This window comes from Anas acuta, chromosome 3 (genome assembly GCF_963932015.1).
Source record: "Anas acuta chromosome 3, bAnaAcu1.1, whole genome shotgun sequence".
Taxonomy (NCBI): Eukaryota; Metazoa; Chordata; class Aves; order Anseriformes; family Anatidae; genus Anas; species Anas acuta.
This window is the reverse complement of record NC_088981.1, coordinates 13624370-13643571: the sequence shown is the minus strand read 5'-3', so window position 1 is coordinate 13643571 and position 19202 is coordinate 13624370.

Sequence of the window (19202 nt, the reverse complement as noted above, 5' to 3'; positions counted from 1 at the left end):
GTAATAGGCTCTTACCAGTACAGGAGCAGGACAGCTGATGAAATCCCTGCTGAGAGTGGAAAGTCAGAGGAAACCAAAGGAGTAGAGCAGAGATGTGCAGTCTGATCCACTGTTCTCTGTATCCTCCCCCATAATAGACTGGGTTGATTCATCATCTTGGGAAGAAAAAAAAAACCCTCAGCAATAATTTATACACTACTCGCCACTCACCCCAGCTAGAGGAGAATATTTAAAGCTGAGCTCACTGCCCTGCTCCCAGATCCTTGCACCCCATAGCCGGGGCTGAAGCAGATGAAATACACTAACCCAGGCCATGGGGAATGAAGATGTATCTACATACCACTCTCTTATCCTTAGAGAACTATACTATTCTTTGTAACTCTAAATCTGCATGGTGAGTGTTAAAAACTGGTGCAAAAATTAGTGCCAGTAAGCATATATTGTAAAGCTTACTTTTCCATGTTAGCTTTTATTTCCAGTTGACATTGAATTTTTCTTTGTTATTTTACAGACCACTTACTCAAGTAATCCTTCCACCACTCTACACTTAATCACAATCACCAACCTACACCATCCTATGTAATTCTGCGTCATCTGAAGTCTTTCCAATTCCCCCACTCATTTTCTTCCTCAGATCCCTTATGAATATGGTGGGTAGCACAGGTGAATGAGGAAGGGGGGGGACATCTTCAATAATCTCCTTGCCCTGTGAAAACAGACCTTTACTCCATGCCTTTATCTGTTTGTGAATCCACAACATGTTTGACCCAATTTTTCTTTGTCAAGTTTTCTTTGTCAAGTTTTATGAGGAATCTTTGGGGCCTTGCCTACTACGTTTTTTTTTTTAAGAAACATAGGCAGCACAAGACTCCCTGTTATTCAGAGTCCTCCCAAGAATGTTAACAGATTTGAAGACATAATGTTTTGTAGACTTTTCTCTGACATATCTCATTTGTTCTGGTGGCTACCTCCTCTGGGGTGAAGCTTCAATCACACAGTCAGAGCACACTAGAGCAAATGGTTCAGCATTTTTATTACCTTTAGAACTTTGGGGTGGATGCCACCTGGTTCTAGTAATATCATAAATAAATAAATAAATAAATAAAAATCATAATAAAAAATTATGTTCTCGATGTGTTCAAAAATATCTGCTGCTGGCCACTGAATTTGTCTCAGCTCTCTCTTTGGAAGTTAAAAATGGTTTGGGTTTCCTGACTGTCTCAGGTGACGTCAGCGACCATCTCAGCAGGGCTGATGAGGTCAGTTTATTCATGCAAACCTCCTTTCAGCTAGGTCAACCCAGCCACATCCCTCCAGAGGGGTCACGTTGCTCAGCCGAGATAGCCCTGGGCTGTCTCCCTGTGACTCAGGCCAAGCAGGGGAATCAATCAGACACTGCAGCCCCTGCATGAGTGAGCTGCCACCATCAGGGACCTCAGGGGCTTGTTCCAGTTGGGTTCATCTGTCTTCTCCTTCCATTAGTCATGTCAAGCACTCACCCCAGTCACTTGGGTATGTCAGTGGCCTATTGACGAGCAGGGCTCACTGCATGGGTGGTGTTGCACACAGATTTTTTTTTTTTTTTTTTCTAAAATAATCATTTTAAAAATGCAGATGACCTCTAAATATGCAATGAAAATAGATACTATATAAAAACATACGGGAGCTCTTCCCTGAGAAACAGAAGGTCTCACCAGATCTTCCAGCCAGTAGAGTCCTATTATTTTAAATATTGATGGTGTTTATTTATTTATTTTGTATTTATTTATTTATTTATTTATTTATTTATTTTTAATGACAGGGGCCCTGTCATTTCTAAGCAACAATTTTTGCACTGGGGCTATCATCTCCCAAATAAGTGGTGAAGAATCTGCTGTCTCTTGACCCTCAGCCATGAGCTGGAGATCTAAGAGATCTGAAAGAATGAGCTCCAGAAAGACAAAATATTCTAAGGAACGCATTTGGACACAACTGCACTGAAAATATTGATTGCTCAATATAGCATGTGTTGTTAAAAAAAAAAAAAAAAAAAGACCACAAATATTGAAAAAAATAGGGATGGGGATAGGAATGGAGGAGTCGGGGGTTAATTCCAAACAATGACTTTACTGCCTAATAAAAAGTTTCAACAGACATGTTTTGCCCAGCCTGTCTTCTCACACTGATATAACTTAGAAAATACTGGCTGATGTGTGTAAGATTCCTTCCCAATGTTCCTTATTTAGAGTGTTGCTTCTTAACCATATGCATAATGGCATTCTCAAGAAGCTAACCCTTAATCTAATGATACAGTAGAGAAAGAAACTCTTCAGTGCTTAAAGAAAACAGGGCAGGGATGAAAGAAGGAAGAAATAACAGTTCTTACTCCTTTCCAGACCCTGAAGGGACCAATCTGGGTAAGGCATGACTCTTAAATAATTACCTCCTTTACTTTGGTGACTGCTTCCACTGCTCCATCAGGTAATAACACCAGCAGCAATGGCACTGTGCAGGAGGGAGTTTGCCTCACTCTCCTGGGGACAGTAAGGCTGAATATTCTCATCATCTGCATTGAATCCTAATAGAGAAAGGCTGAAAGGGGACCTGGCTAGCTAATGTATTCATGGGAGGTTTAGGGAGCTCACATCAACACACCTAGGTCACATCCAGGTGACAAGTCTTCCCGTTGTACTCACAAGCCATGTCTCAGTATACACAAGATGCAGAAGCCCGTGTTTTTGTTCCTAGGCAGATTTGCTGTCTCCCCTGTTGTAAGAGATTTGGTGGCACGCAGAGCTGAGGTTGATGTTTTGCTTAAACATGAAGTCAGCCCCAGCCTTTGTTACTGAACTGAGATAATGAGAAAAGTTTAAGAAATCTCCTTATTTTCTTATTTTTCTCCATTTCCCAAACAGCTCACCTCTCTCTTACCAGCAGGAAAGGAGTTGTCCTTCCTCTTCTCCCTCTAGATAACATTGTTAGGTTGCAATATCCCTTAGATATAACAGCCAATTACAAATGGACAATGTGCCAGGAAACTTCTTAATTCAGCCCTTACACATGGCATATATTAAAAGCAATCCTTCATCACCACCAGGAAGCATTCATTCTTTGATGTGACTGTCAACATACAGGCAGATTAATACTGGCAAATTGTAGATGGGCAGGTCAGCAGCAAATCTTCTGTCTTTGGTAGCAGCAGGTTTCTACCTACCACCAACATGACCTCCTGGAGCTACAAGCCTGAAAGAACTGCACAGACTGTGCTGCAGGCTGCAGGGACTAGGGAGGAATGTGTTGTTTCCTCCTTGCAAAGGGCTGAAGTCTCAGGACTGCTCTGTCATCTGGCCAGTGCACTTCTCCTGTCTGGGTGCTGAGCAGAGCAAAAATCTGTTCCCCAAGACCTGGCTGAGGGACTCCAGCATCCCTCACAGCTGAATGACTGGCATGTGCTGTCGAGTCGATGTTTGGTCCTTCACATTAAGAATGGGCTGTGAAGACATAGAATAAAAAGCACATTATTTTCTGGAAGAGACGAGCTCTTCCCATCTCACAAAATAAAGGTGCTGTTGGCAACTTGGCCATGTTTGCATCCTTTCTCATTGAAATGGAAGCCATCCTTTCTTATTTCTGAGTCTCCTCAGAGGTTCCTTCTGAAAACCTGGCAAGACAACAACCTTATCATGGTTACATGGTTTTATTTCTCTCCTCCCTTTTTAATTAAAAAATATGTGTAAGCTTTCTTGATAACTGAGAAAAATTTACTGCCAGTGGTGTGGTGTTGACAAAGGAGGTTTGTTTCTCCTTCTTGACCTGATTTTTTTTTTTTTTTTTCCAAAGCTGAGGAACATTGTGATCACACAAAGATTTGAAATATTATTCCATCCATCCTAGGATGGATGTCTCCTCCATCTTAGAAGGAGTCCTGCAATGCTTTTTCCCACCCAGTAGTGGTCCTGGAGGACTACAGCACCTGACATTTGAAAAACATATATATAAAAATCAACCAAGCACCAGCTCCAAAAGTGGAGATATTTCTGAAAAGGCATTGGGAGGTCACTAACTACACATAATACAGACTTCACTTCCTTTCCCAAGCCAGTCTTTGAGGGGAAGGACAGCAGCTGAACACTTGGGACTTCATCACTGTACATGGTGGTGATTTACTGCTGAAGACAGCGTGCGTCACAGCACCATCCCAGTGTGGGCCATGGGGACATTGCTGGCTGGGGTGGGGGGGTCAAACACTGCTGCAACTCCAGTTTTAAGCACAGACCCTTAAAGCTTCCAGCAGCTCACAATGGGTTTACAAGGCACAGTGCCGCATTAGGAAAAAACATCTCTAATCTTATGTAACAAGTCCTGAGAGGCGTGTTGCCAAGTAAGCACAGTTTAAAATCAATCAGGCAATAGCACAAAACATTTAGCACTTGGCTGCAGAGTTCCACTTGTTCCTGCTCAGCAGCTATCCTGGGACAGGCACAGGATCTGTGGGAGTGGTGAGGAAGAGCAAACCACCACTTTGTCACAGCCTGCAGTCCTCAGACAGCACTGTCCTGACCCCAGGGCCTCTGGACTCTCAGCCTTTACATCCAGCAGTGAGGACAAAGCCACAGCCATGCCAGAATGCTATGACTGCACACAGTGCTGCTCCTGTGCCCCCGTACACTTGCTGGGCTATAACCCTTGCTAGGGGAAACAAGTGGCACTTCTCTGGGCAGCACAACAAACACTTCTCCCATGTGCACTGCAGTGTCTGGAAATCAGGGACGGGAGACAGCGGGATGAGGCCAACAACAGCTCTGGATTCAAGGCTGTGTTTGTTTTCTTTTTTTAAAGCCTTTGTGCTACCGACCACAGCAATGGTTTACTGAAGCTGCATAGCCCTGGGTTTGATCCATGCTTCACCACCAGGAGCATTCAGTCTCTCAGGGATACAAGCTCTGAGCACTATTTTGTGGCCATTGCTCCCACAATGCTGTCAGCACCCCACTTCATCATTTTGGATGGCAGGAGCAGCCACGCTTCTTTCACCTGCTTTAGTAGAGCACAGACTATTTTTAACCTCATTTCGTATTGCCTCATACTTACACACTTACTCACTTTTGCACTCACTGTCATCCTAACGCACACTTTTTCTCAGAGAGACGATGGCAGCAAGTAAAGGTTTCATAATGTAACTGGGGCTCATCCTGGCCATCCCTGCCCTGAGCTGCTACCCAGGAGGTGGAATTTCTGGTCCACGTTTGCCCAGGTGTGCAAACATCGGGCAACAGCTTGCAGAAGGAGTACCAACTGCACAGAGCATCTGCTCTCCTTCTGCATTTCTTGCACAGGTTTCTTGCCACTTGTTCCTGGCTCGGAAAGGTAGGTCTGCCCTTGTGGAGACTGAAGACAGCTACCAAATTATGGTTTGATGGAAAAGGAGCACGATCCTTTTATAACCACCAATGAGAAATCAACAAAACTTGTATCTTTTATGGAACTTGTATTTTAAATACCTTTTGAAGCAAAAGTTGTTATTAATTCAGGCAGTCTGGGCTTCAATGACTGTTCTCTGGTTGAGTCTGTGACCTCAAGGAATATGGTCCTGGCAAAGAGCAAATTTAGGACCCTTCTGAAGTGTGAACTTTGAGCTATTTAAAGACCCAGTAGATGAGATCCCCTGGAACACTGTCCTGAAGGACAAAGGACCTGAACGGAGCTGGATGATTTTTAAGGTCCCTTCCAGCCCAAGCCATTCTATGATTCTACAATTCTATGAGATTCCTGCTCACCCTGGGGACACAGAGCATATAAGAACTATTCCTCTCAAGGAGTGTATACCATATAAGCATAGCATATAAGAACTATTCCTCTCAAGGAGTGTATACCAGCCCTGGTAGCTTATGTTGTGGTATTCAAGAACAAAATGTCGTGTCCTAATGTTAATTTGTGCAGATGAACTCACCAGTCTCCAAAAACCCAGGAGACTGCTATGGTTGACCAGTGAATCAGAACAAAACCCCACAATGACAAAGATGAGCTGAAATTAAGTTAGCACAAAGACTATGAAGCAAATGCTACATGAGGCACTGCAGTTCCGACAAAAAGCTGTTTGATAACGTTGGTTCATCGTGTCTTCCAGCTGACTTGTAGGCAATGGCTACCCATGTCAGTTGGTGCCAGTGGCTCCCTATCAGTCCACGGTCCAGATGGTTGTCTTCACACTTGTGTCGAAGGGGCACCTGAAAATGGACCGTGTACATTTTGCAAGTAACAGATCTCCCTCACTGCAGAAGTGACTGAGATGTATCCACTAGTGGGAAAGGTTATGTTATGAAAACTTGTTTTGTTGAACAACCGAGTGTGACTTTATCCGGCACAGCTACAAGCCTACGCTGTTGAATCAGCCACTGTCACACTTCGTGAGCTGCCTTGGAGAGGCAAGAGATCTGGCAAGATCCTAGAGAAGTAGAAGGAGGTGCTGTGAGATCCCTGCCAGCAGCAAAGGTCTGCTCTCAGACTGCAGCAGCTGTCCTCCAATCACCGCTCTGTCTGCTCCCAGGAAAGCAATGTCCAGTTTCTCCTGGCCAAAATTCAGCTGCTGCTGACTCGTAAACATCACCAAGAGCAACCCACTTTCGGTGCTGGTTGATCAGCCATGGATGCTATGTCCTACAGCTATTGGCAGAGAGACGCCAGAAGCTCAGCTGTCCTTTATGAGCTGCCGTCACAGACAGGCAACCTGCCTTCGATTCTATAGAGCAGTAGTGCACAAGGCAGCAGAATCACAGAATCACAGAATTTCTAGGTTGGAAGAGACCTCAAGATCATCGAGTCCAACCTCTGACCTAACGCTAACAGTCCCCACTAAACCATATCCCTAAGCTCTACATCTAAACATCTTTTAAAGACCTCCAGGGATGGTGACTCGACCACTTCCCTGGGCAGCCTGTTCCAATGCCTAACAACCCTTTCCATAAAGAAGTTCTTCCTAAGATCCAACCTAAAACTCCCCTGGTGCAACTTTAGCCCATTCCCCCTCGTCCTGTCACCAGGCACATGGGAGAACAGGCCAACCCCCACCTCACTACACAACAGCAGGATTGAGAGATTTCCCTTTTCATTCATCACCACAAGAACAAGCCAGGCAGGGTGAATACTTGGGGATATTTTTACAGCAGTGTCCTGGGGCTTAGGAAAGATACCAAGTAACTTCTCTGGTGAGTTGACACGGCATCTGAAATCCCCGCATGACTGCTTTGTGACCACAGCTGACTCATTTGGTCTCTTTCTTGAAGTCAGACCAAGGTTCAAATGTAGGTGTACAAGAAAAGTTCGTGCAGAACAAGCAAGTAAACAGGAGACTCACTGAGCTTCCATTTGGGAAATTACTTACATTAGATGCAAGCAATGTTTCCTGGGAAAATGTCTGACAAGCAGGCTCTGAAGGACCACCATGACCGCCCTCCAAGTGAAAGGTGTATAGAGCACACGCTGCAGTGGGGCAGCACACATCGTGATCTGTCAGATGTTAGCCTCCCAGTGTGATTATGTTTTGATTATTTCCAAGATGTGGAAATGCCAGAGGAGCAGCTGGGTTAGGCTGGAGACACACCACAGAGGTTACTAAGAGTATCAGCTGGCTTTAAAGCAGCATAACTTTGCTTCACACAGACTGCAAATCAGACAGGAAGACTTGAGGAATTTGAAGCGTCAATCCTATAGCAGCTTGTATTTCTGGATGGTACACACTTGTGTATGCCCAGCTCTGCTTTCACATCTCCAAAGTTCAGCAGGAGCATCAACCCAAACATATGTTCTAACCAGTGGCAGAGGTTTTGTGGTCACCCTTCTCTGTCTTGCAGATGACAATTTGTCTCCCCAAATGACTACATCTGAAACAAAACTATGTTCAAGGGTCATTGTGGAACAAGCTGCAGATCTCCAGTGTCCAAGTGAATTAAAGATCATTGTAATCCTACTTTACCAGTGGTCTCAACAGGGAAAGGGCTGTCCGTATCAACAAGGAGTGCTAGTGAGTGATTTTTGGAGAATACTCCAGCTGGTACTTGAGATCCTTGGAAAACTCATGTTTGAAGAAGCCAAGGAGTGAGATTCGCTAGCAGCAAAAGAGCGGTGGGAGGAGAAAGGCTCTCTCACATGCACCACAGGCATACATTTCATCGAAGTGTGAACACTTCAACATTTTTTACATCTGACTTTTGAGTGAAGTTTTTTCTTGACATTTTGGATGTTCACAGGAATGAAAGATAAGGATTTCCTCAGGATTTTTACAAGGTGCTTGAATACCTTCTGACCTCACTTTTTTTAGTCAGACCCCAAAATGATACAGTTTTGTTTCCAGTGCATCCCAGAGAATCATCCCACTGAAATTCCTCGTGTGTCTCCCGAAGGACATGAGGTCATGATAATGATGGGAGATGAGGTGTTCAGGCAGAGAAGAGAGATGGAGAAAAGATAAAGTCTTATAAATTTACCTGTAATTACAGGCTGCATCCAAATCCTTTGGCATGTGGGGCAATGAGAATATAATCATAATTCCGTTTCTGTTGTATACGTAAAGCCATTTTTTCTTACAATTTATGCTTAAAAAAAAAACAACAATTGTTATAGGATAGAGTCATAGACCATTGAATCATTAGGGTATTGCCTGAAGAAAATCAGCCTAATCTGATCAGCCATGCCAATTCACTCAATCTGAAACTGTTCTACATGAAGAATGTATATTGCCTTGATTTGCTTGGAGGTATGTTGTAGGTGGAAATTGCAATAGCTTAAAAGGGTAGACATAGCAGGTCCCAGGAAGTTTAGACTGGCCAGCTCTGAGGTTACAGCTGTGGTTGTACATACCAATTAGGATTCAGTAGCTCTATTTTGTCAACTGTCCTGAGCAGACTGTGCTGATTTCTGCATTTTGTATGCTCAGCATAGTCTGCTGTAAGTATTTCTCTTGCTGATTAGTAGAAAATTTCCTTATGGGAGCCTGCTCTGCATTTCCCTGGAGTAAGGGAGATTTCTGGACTAAAAAAAAAAATAAGTCAGTGTTTGTATATTATTATGATTCATTATTTATAAAGCAATGGCAGCTATAAATCTCAAAGTTTAAAGTCTTCCTGCCTCCCTTCTGGTAAGCATTGCACAGAAATTTAAAGAAGGGGAGTGCTATTGTCCCAGTGATTCCAGAAATTTATAGAACAGGTAGATCATAAGAGATGGATAAATCTGGCAGACTAACTGCTTGCAAGCAAGACACATTTAATGGAGATAACTTATTTTGTGAAGAAGAGTCTGCACTAATCAAGCAAAGCAAAATTTACAAGGCACCCATACAGATTTGTATAACTTATTTGGTATTTTGTCAGAAACACAAGCAGAAGGAAGAAAAAAAGAAAAAGATTTCCAGTGATCTAGCTCCAAAGACCCAGACATTGGAGTTCAGGAGTGCTGCATTATCCATCCAAAGTATCTTTAATTGGTTGTCTCCATAAATGTAGGTAGAAGTTGCTATTTTGGAGCAGAAGTGTGCAAGGCAAATCCAGGGCATTTTTTTCTTTTTCTAGTACACTAAGGATCCATACAGTTCTGCTGTTTTTATATAGGTCAAAATGCTTGGGGATGAATATCAAAACTGTCTAAGAGATCTGGGTACCAGCACTGCTCAGATCAATGGGAAATCTTGAACAAACATCTAAGGCATGGTATTTCTATAGCTTCCTTGTTTTAGACAGAAAAAAAAAAAAAGAAAAAAAAAAAGAAGAAAAAAAAAAAGAAAACTGTCCTACCTGGATTGCATCTTTAAGCTGAATGAATAGGTTGTTTTAATTTGCATTAATATCTCTTTGCACTCCCTATTCACTATAGAAGAACACTGAAACTATAATGTTTCTTCCAAAAATATCCCCAAACCTTGATCACCTCAGCTTTCTGTTAAAGGGAATGTAAAATGTTGGAACACCTGTATATTGTGGAGAGGGGTTCAATTTTCCTTTTAATAAACAAAAGTTCTCAAGGAAATCAAAAACTTGCTGAAAAGAGAAAAAAAAAAGCATAATCTCAAACTATTTATGCTGAAAAGCAATTTTAATGGAAAATTTTATTTTACCATTTTTAATTAAGGGCCAGATGGTGCCTTTAAAACTCAGCCTTGAATAAAGAAGAGCATATAGCGCTCTGAAAATTCTACCTTAGAAATGCAAAAAGAGGTTTAAAAAATCATCTGTCGGCATTTTTTGTGCCCATGCAGTAAGACAACGTATGCCTGGTACCTCTGCAAGTTAGGATGCCATGGAAACTTAAGAACAGCCACCTTGGATCAGACCAAAGGGCTGTCTTTATCCAGTAATGTTAAAAAACAGATACTGAGGGAAAGGTGCAACATAGCAAATATGGTAGTACTTCTAAAACATACCCATGCATCCAGCCCTTTGCAGCTCCAGGCTTTTCCAAACCAGATGTAATCTTTATCTATCCAATATCCCTCACTGAACCTCTTCCATGGACCTATCCCATCTCTTCCTGCACCTGTGTAACTGTCACATCCACAGCATCTTTCAGCGAGATGCTCCAGAGATCTGTTGTATGGAGAACTCTTCCTTGTTTGTTTTGAACCTTGGCACTTCATATCTTCATTTAATGTCAGTTGTGATAGTTGGAAATTGACCTAATTATGTGTTAAAACCTACCTTCTCTTACTCCTATGTTGCTTTTAGAGCATAACCTTTCTCTAACCTACCTCTAGTTCCTCTTTTCTTCCATGTGGCTACCTACGGGCGTCTTTTATACCCTGCATATATAGGAAGGGAGGGCACAGTCCAAACTTCATATGATGTGTTTCTCACCAGGACACCCCCCATTTGAAAGGACTGTGCTCTCACTGCAGCTGTCCACTTGGCTACTTCTGTCCATGGGCCAGGCGTGCCATTTGGGGTCATGATTTGAGAGGTGATATGGATGCAGGTGGAGCTGTCTTGCTGTCATGGAGGTATGAGCACGTTGGGAGCCAGGCTGGAAGACGGGCTGTAGCTAGAAGTCTTGAAAGAGAAGAATAGGGTAATGAACACTACATTGGCTCTTTTCCTGTACACATAACACAGCATTTCTGTCAAAACAGATCTGTGGATATTTCTGATGAGTTTGGTTATAAAGGGAATAAGATATAATCGCTGCTAAGTGTGCCTATTTGGAAGAAATGAGTATTTTGTTATTAAATATTTAACTTTCCAAATTTAATTTGTTAAATGTGCTTGGAGGAGTTTTCAGCTTACTTGCAGTATGCTTTGGAAGCAGGTGCAGCTCAGATGGGACTTTAGCCCCACTTACCTTTATTCTGGGGCTTAAGGGATGACATAGAGTGATGACTGTTTTGACTTCGTTTTCAACTCTCCCTTTTTAGAAACAATGGCTTGGTTCCCCGACTGGTTGTAAATCCGTGTCTCTGCAGTGGAGCTATTCTGATTTACACCATATGAAGATCTGGCCTCTAGTTCAGAAGAAATGGGCTGCCAGTTTAATTACTTCATCCCAGGTACGGCATTAATAATATGAGAATAAATTTAATGCTGCTAAGTAACAGCAATACAGAGGATTTTGTCACATGCATGACAATTAATGTGTGGTGCATGGTATTTCTGCTTCTCCTGAGTTCACTTTTAAATGATGCTTGTTGTGATTTGAATTTCAAAGAGCACTTCTCCTAGTATTTCTCATTATTGATGGTGACTGTTCACAGGAGCAGCTCAGTGCTGCTTTGTTGGCTCATCACTTTTGATTCCATGCCCAGATGCTAAGGACAGAAGCGTGCAATTAATTTGGAAGCACAGCCCCTCATTGATTTCAGTTGGGAGTTTTTCCTTGAACACCAAAGGAAGGCCTGATCTGTCCCTGACTACCTTTAAAATAGTATTTACATGGAAAATGTGTTCCTTTTCCATTATAGATCTCTTTTGTGAGCTCCACTTGCCCATAAGACCGTGCAAAGCGATCAACAGAGAGCCATAAGATATAGGTGATCCTCTCACTGTCGTGAGGACAAAATGATCTGATTTTGAGGCACTGACAAGCAAGGTGAAAAGGATAAGCAGTTTGGGCTCCAGACTTCATCTCATGAACAGAAAGAACAGGGGCCAAAAAGCTGACTTTTTTTTTTCCCTCCCTCTTTTCCCTGGAGTAAGAGGGATCTCCGAGGGACCAGACTTCCTGAGGAAGTCCCTTGTTCACATCCCAACCCACCCACAATTGTCTTGAGCATCAAAGTACTGGCTAGCTTAGGACAACTGTAGTATGCACAGCTCAAAAGTAGCCCCAAAGTCCAAGCAGGGTGCCACATGAGCCAAGCAGTGAGCTATGGCAGTCTGAACGCAGCATGTGGGTGAGTTTCTCCTGGTCTTTCTGCACTGCGCAGGGCCAGCAGGAAATTGCAGAGTACCTCTGGGGTTTTTGTTAAGACATTTTCTTTGTGAACAATCTGTTCGTTCTTTTATCAGTTACTCCAAGGCAGGAAAAAAACCTTCCTCATACATAAAAGACAGGTAAGCACACGGAAATTAATGACCAAGTTAAATTTATGTTCCCCCTGCATTTTAAGGTGGCATCAGATAACTCAATGAGCATTCCTGGCAAGTAGATATTTATCAGCCAGATGGATTACTTCCTTTAGTGAATCTAGTGAAATGTTTGGGGGACCATTCATTAAGGAGTATTCAAGCCATCTCTCCACATCTGCAGCGCTTACGAACCATAAAGTCCTCTTATTTAGTCCTGCCTCCTCAAGTTTGCCCTTCCACAAGTTCTCATATCAGTGTCACTCTTCTCCTCACTTGGTTCTACATATACTAGCTGAAATGCAATAGTTTCTCAGTTGGATTTGGCCTGGGATGATGAAATCATGGTCCTCAGAAGCATGAATGTACCTTGTAAAGGAGTGGCCAGATTCGGTGGATTAAGAGACCTGGGCATCTTCTCCTTCCTTGTCAACTGCAGCTGAACTTGGTGGCCTCTAAGAGCCACGAGTTTTCTTCTGTTTCAGTCTACCGGATGTGGTTGCTCCTGCTCCCATTTGTGTATCCCATCAGTAGCAAGGCTGAGTAACAGTTATTACATAGAGAAGAACTCCTGAGATGGTCTGATCCTGCTCCCCTCTTCAGCTGATCATTATAGGAGTTAGCTAAACAGCTCTAAATACGCAGCCCATGCAAGAGCTAGCCCGAAATGTCCTGACATACACACGTGCAGAAGACAGAAAGCCATATCACACTGGAAATACTCTGCAACAAAATTTAATAAGACAGCAGAACAGATTCTGGTGATTCGGCAGGGGGTACTGCTAGATAAGCATACTGACCAGCCACTTGCTCATTCACAACAGGGCCCTTTCATCACCCCTTCTCTCCATTTTACCATCTTTGCACTTCTGCCACCCACCCTGTAGAAACCCTTTCTTCACCCCAGTCTTCTCTCAGATAGCCCTGGTCATTTCTCACAGGGCTATCTGCTACTTCCAACAGCTTCTCACTCAGTCGTTACTCGTGTTTCTCCCCAAAGCATGTTACAGGACAGGAACTGACTGGTTTAAATCTGCAGGCGAATGGAGAATTTGAAAACCATGGTGTTCTTTGTGCACATCTGCTGTCAAAGTTTCTGAGCTGTAGGGTTTGATCCATGCCATATAGGCTTCAGGCATCAAGAAAAAGAACAATTAAATTAGTATTTTAAATTAACTATTAAATTCAGGCATCCATAGTTCACAGTTCCCAGTGGGTCTAGGTAGTGCCGTCTTTTTCTGTCCCAACTACTTGAAGTATCAGATGTTTGGGGAAAGGACTGCCTCTTAACATGTTTATATACATGTCCTTACATACAGAGAGCCTGGGAAATACTGTAAAATAAATAATAGGTCCATTTGCATGGCTGTCAGCTCCAAAGAAGTGTCTGACCTAAAATAAAGCAGTTATGCTACGGTTTCACAGAGGATAAAAAGGCATTTTAATGTGAGATGCTGAACTCAGGAGACTCCTAATCATATCCAAGGGGCACATTTCTCATCTCAGATATCTTTCTGACTCTTTTCAAGGTTTGTAGCACTTAAATATTTTTACCAAAGACTGGTTCCTTCCCACGTAACAATCAAAAGGTGGCCTTGGCATGTTTCCTGTCTGACAGATGGCCACATCTCAATTAGCACTAACCTATGCCTTTCTCATCTATCTCAGAAGGCCAGCAATGCAAGAAGGCACAGAAATGTTACAATCCCCTCTCCCTCGGAGCCGTCCTTCCTGGTCAAGGAGCTGTCTTATGAATAGGGAAATGTTGGTGCCAGTGCTTGCTGTAAGGCTTTCTGGAAGAGCTCCAGAAAGTTCAAACATGAGAACTACTTGTAGTGGGACGAGGCACAGATGGCAAAATAAAAGCAGTGTGCTTTTTTATGAGCTTCTGAGTCTCTTAGCTCCTGGACATCTCAGAAACTAGGCCACTTTAGTTGAATTCGTGTAGCTTGTCCAAGAGAAAAGGAGATAAAGACAAACTCTGCCAGAGACTTGTGTATGTGAAAGGATGGTTCTGTCTCACTCAAGCTAAAAGGTCCTCCTGAATTAATTTAGTACCAGAGGCAAAGTCCTGCACACAGTTTGCTTCATCTTTTTAGCGGATGGTATCCAACAGGCAAATTTTCTTGGTGCAAGTTAGACAAGTTAGATTGGCAGTGATTGTGGTTAGATTCTTCCTCTGTGGCAAAGAAGCATGCATGTCCAGTCTTAAAAGGAGTAAAGAGGTCAAATCAATGAAACATTTGATTTTCAGCTAAGTTATGTTGTTCATACAGCCAAAACAAAAAAAAACAAAAAAAACAAAAAAACAAAAAAACAAAAAACTTTTCTTATTGCCATAAATACATAAGAAGAAAAAAATGTCCAGCCCAAGCTTTCACATTTATTTTGGTTCCAGAACTACAATCAAACAATCCAACATAACCTTCAGCACCCACGTACCTCAGCCATTTCAGCTTACCTTTTTTTTCTTTCTCAGAAAGTTAAAAGCACTCTTGGCTACACCTCTGGGGTTTGATCCAATTAAATGGAAAGAGTCTTGTTGCCTTTGGCAGGAACAGATTAAAGATTTTGGGCTACTTACTGATTGTTTCACACCATCACTCTGAATTATAATCAGCTGAAATATGGTTCAGACCCCACAGAACTTATGGTGTCAGGATTTTGGAGAGGCAAAACCCTTACTGAGCAGGTCTGCAAACCAAAGACCCTGCAAACTTCTAAGCAGCTTCCTACAGCCAAAATACATCCTCTAAATGATGGACAATTCTTGCAATCTTGTAATTTTTTTTTTGTGTGTGTGTGTGTAAAAAAAAAACACAAAACCAACAAACAAACAAGCAAACAAAAAAACAGTGAGCAGGAACAGCACTTTATCCTCCCTTTCTCCTGTGGTGGTAGGTGGTGCTGCTGCTCTTCCCAGAGCCCAGGGATGCACTTGCAGGTCTTTGTCTTTGCACTTCCCTACTCAGGGTGTCCTTGGCCTGCAGAGGTGTACGCCACACAGGAGACCTTCAGAATCTTCTTGGACAGCTGGGGACAACAGCTTAACGTTTCTCCCAACAGCTCCCATGAGTGTTTTAACACATCAACAGATGTATCATATAAAGATGCTTCACATCTACCAGAAAACTCGCCCTCGTATCCCACAGCATTTGTCACATGGTTTCCAGACATGAACCCTCTCTTGCGCCCACACTAGGATGCCTCTGCAGTGTTTTTTGGCCAGGAGGCTTTTGGAGCATCTTTGTCTCCAAGTGTTCTCACAGAGTGACTGCTAACAGTGGTGCAGAGGATCTGGAGGAGCAAAAACGAAGCACTTGATCAGGACTGTGTGGTTCTCCAGCCAGGGACTCCTGCTTTAAGTGGTGTTACTCAGGGTGCTTCCACTGATTCCACTGTATCTTCCCAGTTTCTCCCCACTCACAGCACTTAACAAGTAGCTGTGAAACTTGCTGGCACAATGCATTATGGAGGCATTGTGCATGTTCACCCAGAGTAAAAATGCTGGTGTCGAAGGCAATATTGTTAGACCTGATAGGAAACCCCCAAATCACAAACTATTGAGCTTTGTTTCACCTCACTACAAGCTGCCCCCTTCTATCGGTCTTTGGAAACCCTTCTCCAAAAGTGGCAAGAGCAATGCAAGGTGTCAATCTGCAGGGTACCAAATGAACACTGAGAGCCATCAATGAACATTGATATCAAAATCAGGTTGGGCATAGTCACTAGCTTTCCAGTGTCAGGAATAGGCCAATTTATGGCAAGCTTAGTGCAAACAGGGATGTGCTATGATCAACACATTTTAGAGTACCTGCAAACTCCTTCCTTAGTGGTTTTGGGCAATAGAATATGTTGACGAGACAACAGACGCTGAAGTATGTCCTGGTCTGTAACAGTAGTTACAACTACCGTGGTTGTTGAGTTGTGATTGCTTCAATAGTTGGTTCTGCTGCAAAACTCAAATAAAGCAATTTAGGCTTAATTTCCTCTTTGATACAAAGGCCTGTGGTTTTCCTGAACTGAAAGAAGAGCACATATCTTTTGGTGCAGGAAAAAAGGGAGAGGTGGAGAAATTGTGTTATGGAAAATGACTTCCCTGTTGTCAATAAACCTTACCTTGATAACAGCATGAAAAACACTTCATTTTGGAAGTGTCAGAAGGACCAAACAAGATCACAAGATGTAGTTTCCTGAAAGACAGAAAATTGGACTCTACGATCCTTTCCATGCTCCATTCTGTGTAAACAAATATTTTTTTTCCTCCAAGGAAAAATTTAACAAGCCTTTTTGGAAATCTTGCCACTTTTCCCCCAGTCACTAAGAAGCAGTGTTTTGCCAGGAATTCACCAGCCATCCAAGCCAGCTGATAGCTCCAATCAGTAGCAGTAACGCATGATGATAAGAATTTGCACTGTAGCAGCTAGAAGGCATTTGGTTGCAAGCCAGCACCCCTACAGTTTTGTTCCTGTACAAGCAGAACAGAAAGACAGTCTTTTTCCTAAAAGTCTTACTCAGTTAAGGCTTAATGAATGTGGCTTGCAGGATTCCTTTTCTGAGAAAGGAAAGGTGAAAAGCACTTTGGAGAATCAGGGTAATCAGAATTTGGAATTATTTTTATTCTATTTATTACGTATTTATCCTCTCCCAGTGCCTATTACAGTAAGGAAGATACTCCTTTCACTAAAGCACAAAACCTCCCTGAAGTCCAGAGGATGTCAGGAGTGAACAAGGGACCAGAATTTTAGATAGAAAAATCTTTTTGCGAGTACCGCTAGGATACACTGAAAATTCAGTTAGGGTTTGGAAGGACACAAACCACTCCGTGTTCTGGGCCAACCTGCCAACTAGAAGGGAGGTTTCTCATCTACCAGATGCTGATTCCTGCTAGCAATGTGATAGCAAGTGGACAGTGAGTTTCTGAGTTTTTTGTATTTCAGGGAAAGCTGATGATGGAGCTGACATAGGAGAAGCCACGCCTGGCTTATCTCACATTATCTGTGCTGCATCCAGGGCTGCAGCACAGAGACAAATTATATCCAGGCTCTGAGACATCACATCAGAGCTGTGCTCACCCCCCACACTCACATCTGTGGGCACAAACCCATCTCTAATGTAGCTGCCAAAACCTCTGAGAGGGTGAATGGCTTGCCCAAGGACTCGTGGAGCTGAGCATGGAAGTAAAAGGAGTGCAGGGTCTGGTGGCAGTGCCACCTTGTCATAGCACAACTCTTCCCATGAAGGTGGAGGAACGTACTGCCTAATCTGGGCCCATACTTCAAGGAAATTTATATATATTTTTTTTAAACACTGGTGGCAACAATGTAAATGAGGGTGTCCCCTGCGTAAGACTGGATCCCAAATGTTACCACCATTTCAGCTACAGAGTTTTGCAGCACTGCCTGGAAAAGGTGTTCCAGGACCTCTTCTTTTTGGTTTCCACCAGGGAAACCAAGCTCTTCTGAAAGGGATATCTCCTGTGGGAAAGTATCACTTACTGCTGTTATTGAATTAAATCTATCAAACCACAAAAGCTATTCTTAGGGAAAGTAAAATTAATAACAATAATAATCAGAAAATATGTTCGGATACTTTTGAATGTTCAAATACTATTCTGATTTTTGTTTTGTTTTGTTTTGTTTTTCCAGAAGATACAAGGTTTTGAGTTTCTATCTGTTTTTGGGGGATGAAAATGAAATATCCCAGGGGTCCCATTGGTCTGAGAGGAAGGGAAAGTATTTGCTCATGTTGAAGAGTAGCCCAATGAGAACTAAAATATGGTGGGAGAGGGGGAAATGGGGGTGGAGGGATTTTCTGCTGAAAATCCCCAAGACAGGCACAAGTTGTTTAGCTTGTATTTTAAATCTTGAACATCCTCCTTCAGCAAAGATTTGGCATAGGTTATTCTGAGAGTCTGAGTAACAAGCAGTAGGCAAAAAAAAAAAAAAAAAAAAAAAAAGAGAGAGAAAACAGCCTTACCCCAAGCAGAGAGGTGGATACATCAAAAACTCACTGGGTGTATAAGGCCTCGTGTCTCTCTCCCTGCGGCAGCAAAGGACAGCAGTGATCTAAACTGGGCATGTGATCTTCCAACAGCATTTTAAGCCATAGATGTTGAAGCATCTAGAAAAGTGGTGACAGAGAAGCTTTTAGGCAAATGACTTGGCTAGCAGGCCTGCTGGGGATGGGAAGAGGAATGAATGAACCCTGCTTTCCCATATTATTTATGGTTATTAGGAAAGCAGGGAACACCCCCTCAACGCTGCAGCAGGCAGCCCAGTGTGCTCGTCACGATACTAAAAAAAAAAGAAATCAAGCAAATAAATAAAGTTCTTCAGACCTGCTGGAGCCTTCCTCAGCTTCTCGGGGAGTTTGTGTGTCCATCTCGGGGCCCGCAGGTGCCCGTGCCCCTGGGGGAGCCGTGCAGGGGTGCCTCTGCGGCAGGGCATGGAGGGTGCAGGGGGGTGCCTGGTGGGAATTGGGGCGCTGGGTAAGGAGCAGCAGAGCCCCCCTGGCTGGGAGGAAGGCCCCGGGAGGAGGAGGAGGAGGAGGAGATGGGGGACAGACAGCGAAACGTTTTGCCTTTCCCCCCGGAGGGACACCGAGGGGGTGTTGGGGGGGAGGTTGCGATGCTGCTCCTGCTGCAGGAGCAAAGTTGGCCGCGCTGCCACGCAGGGC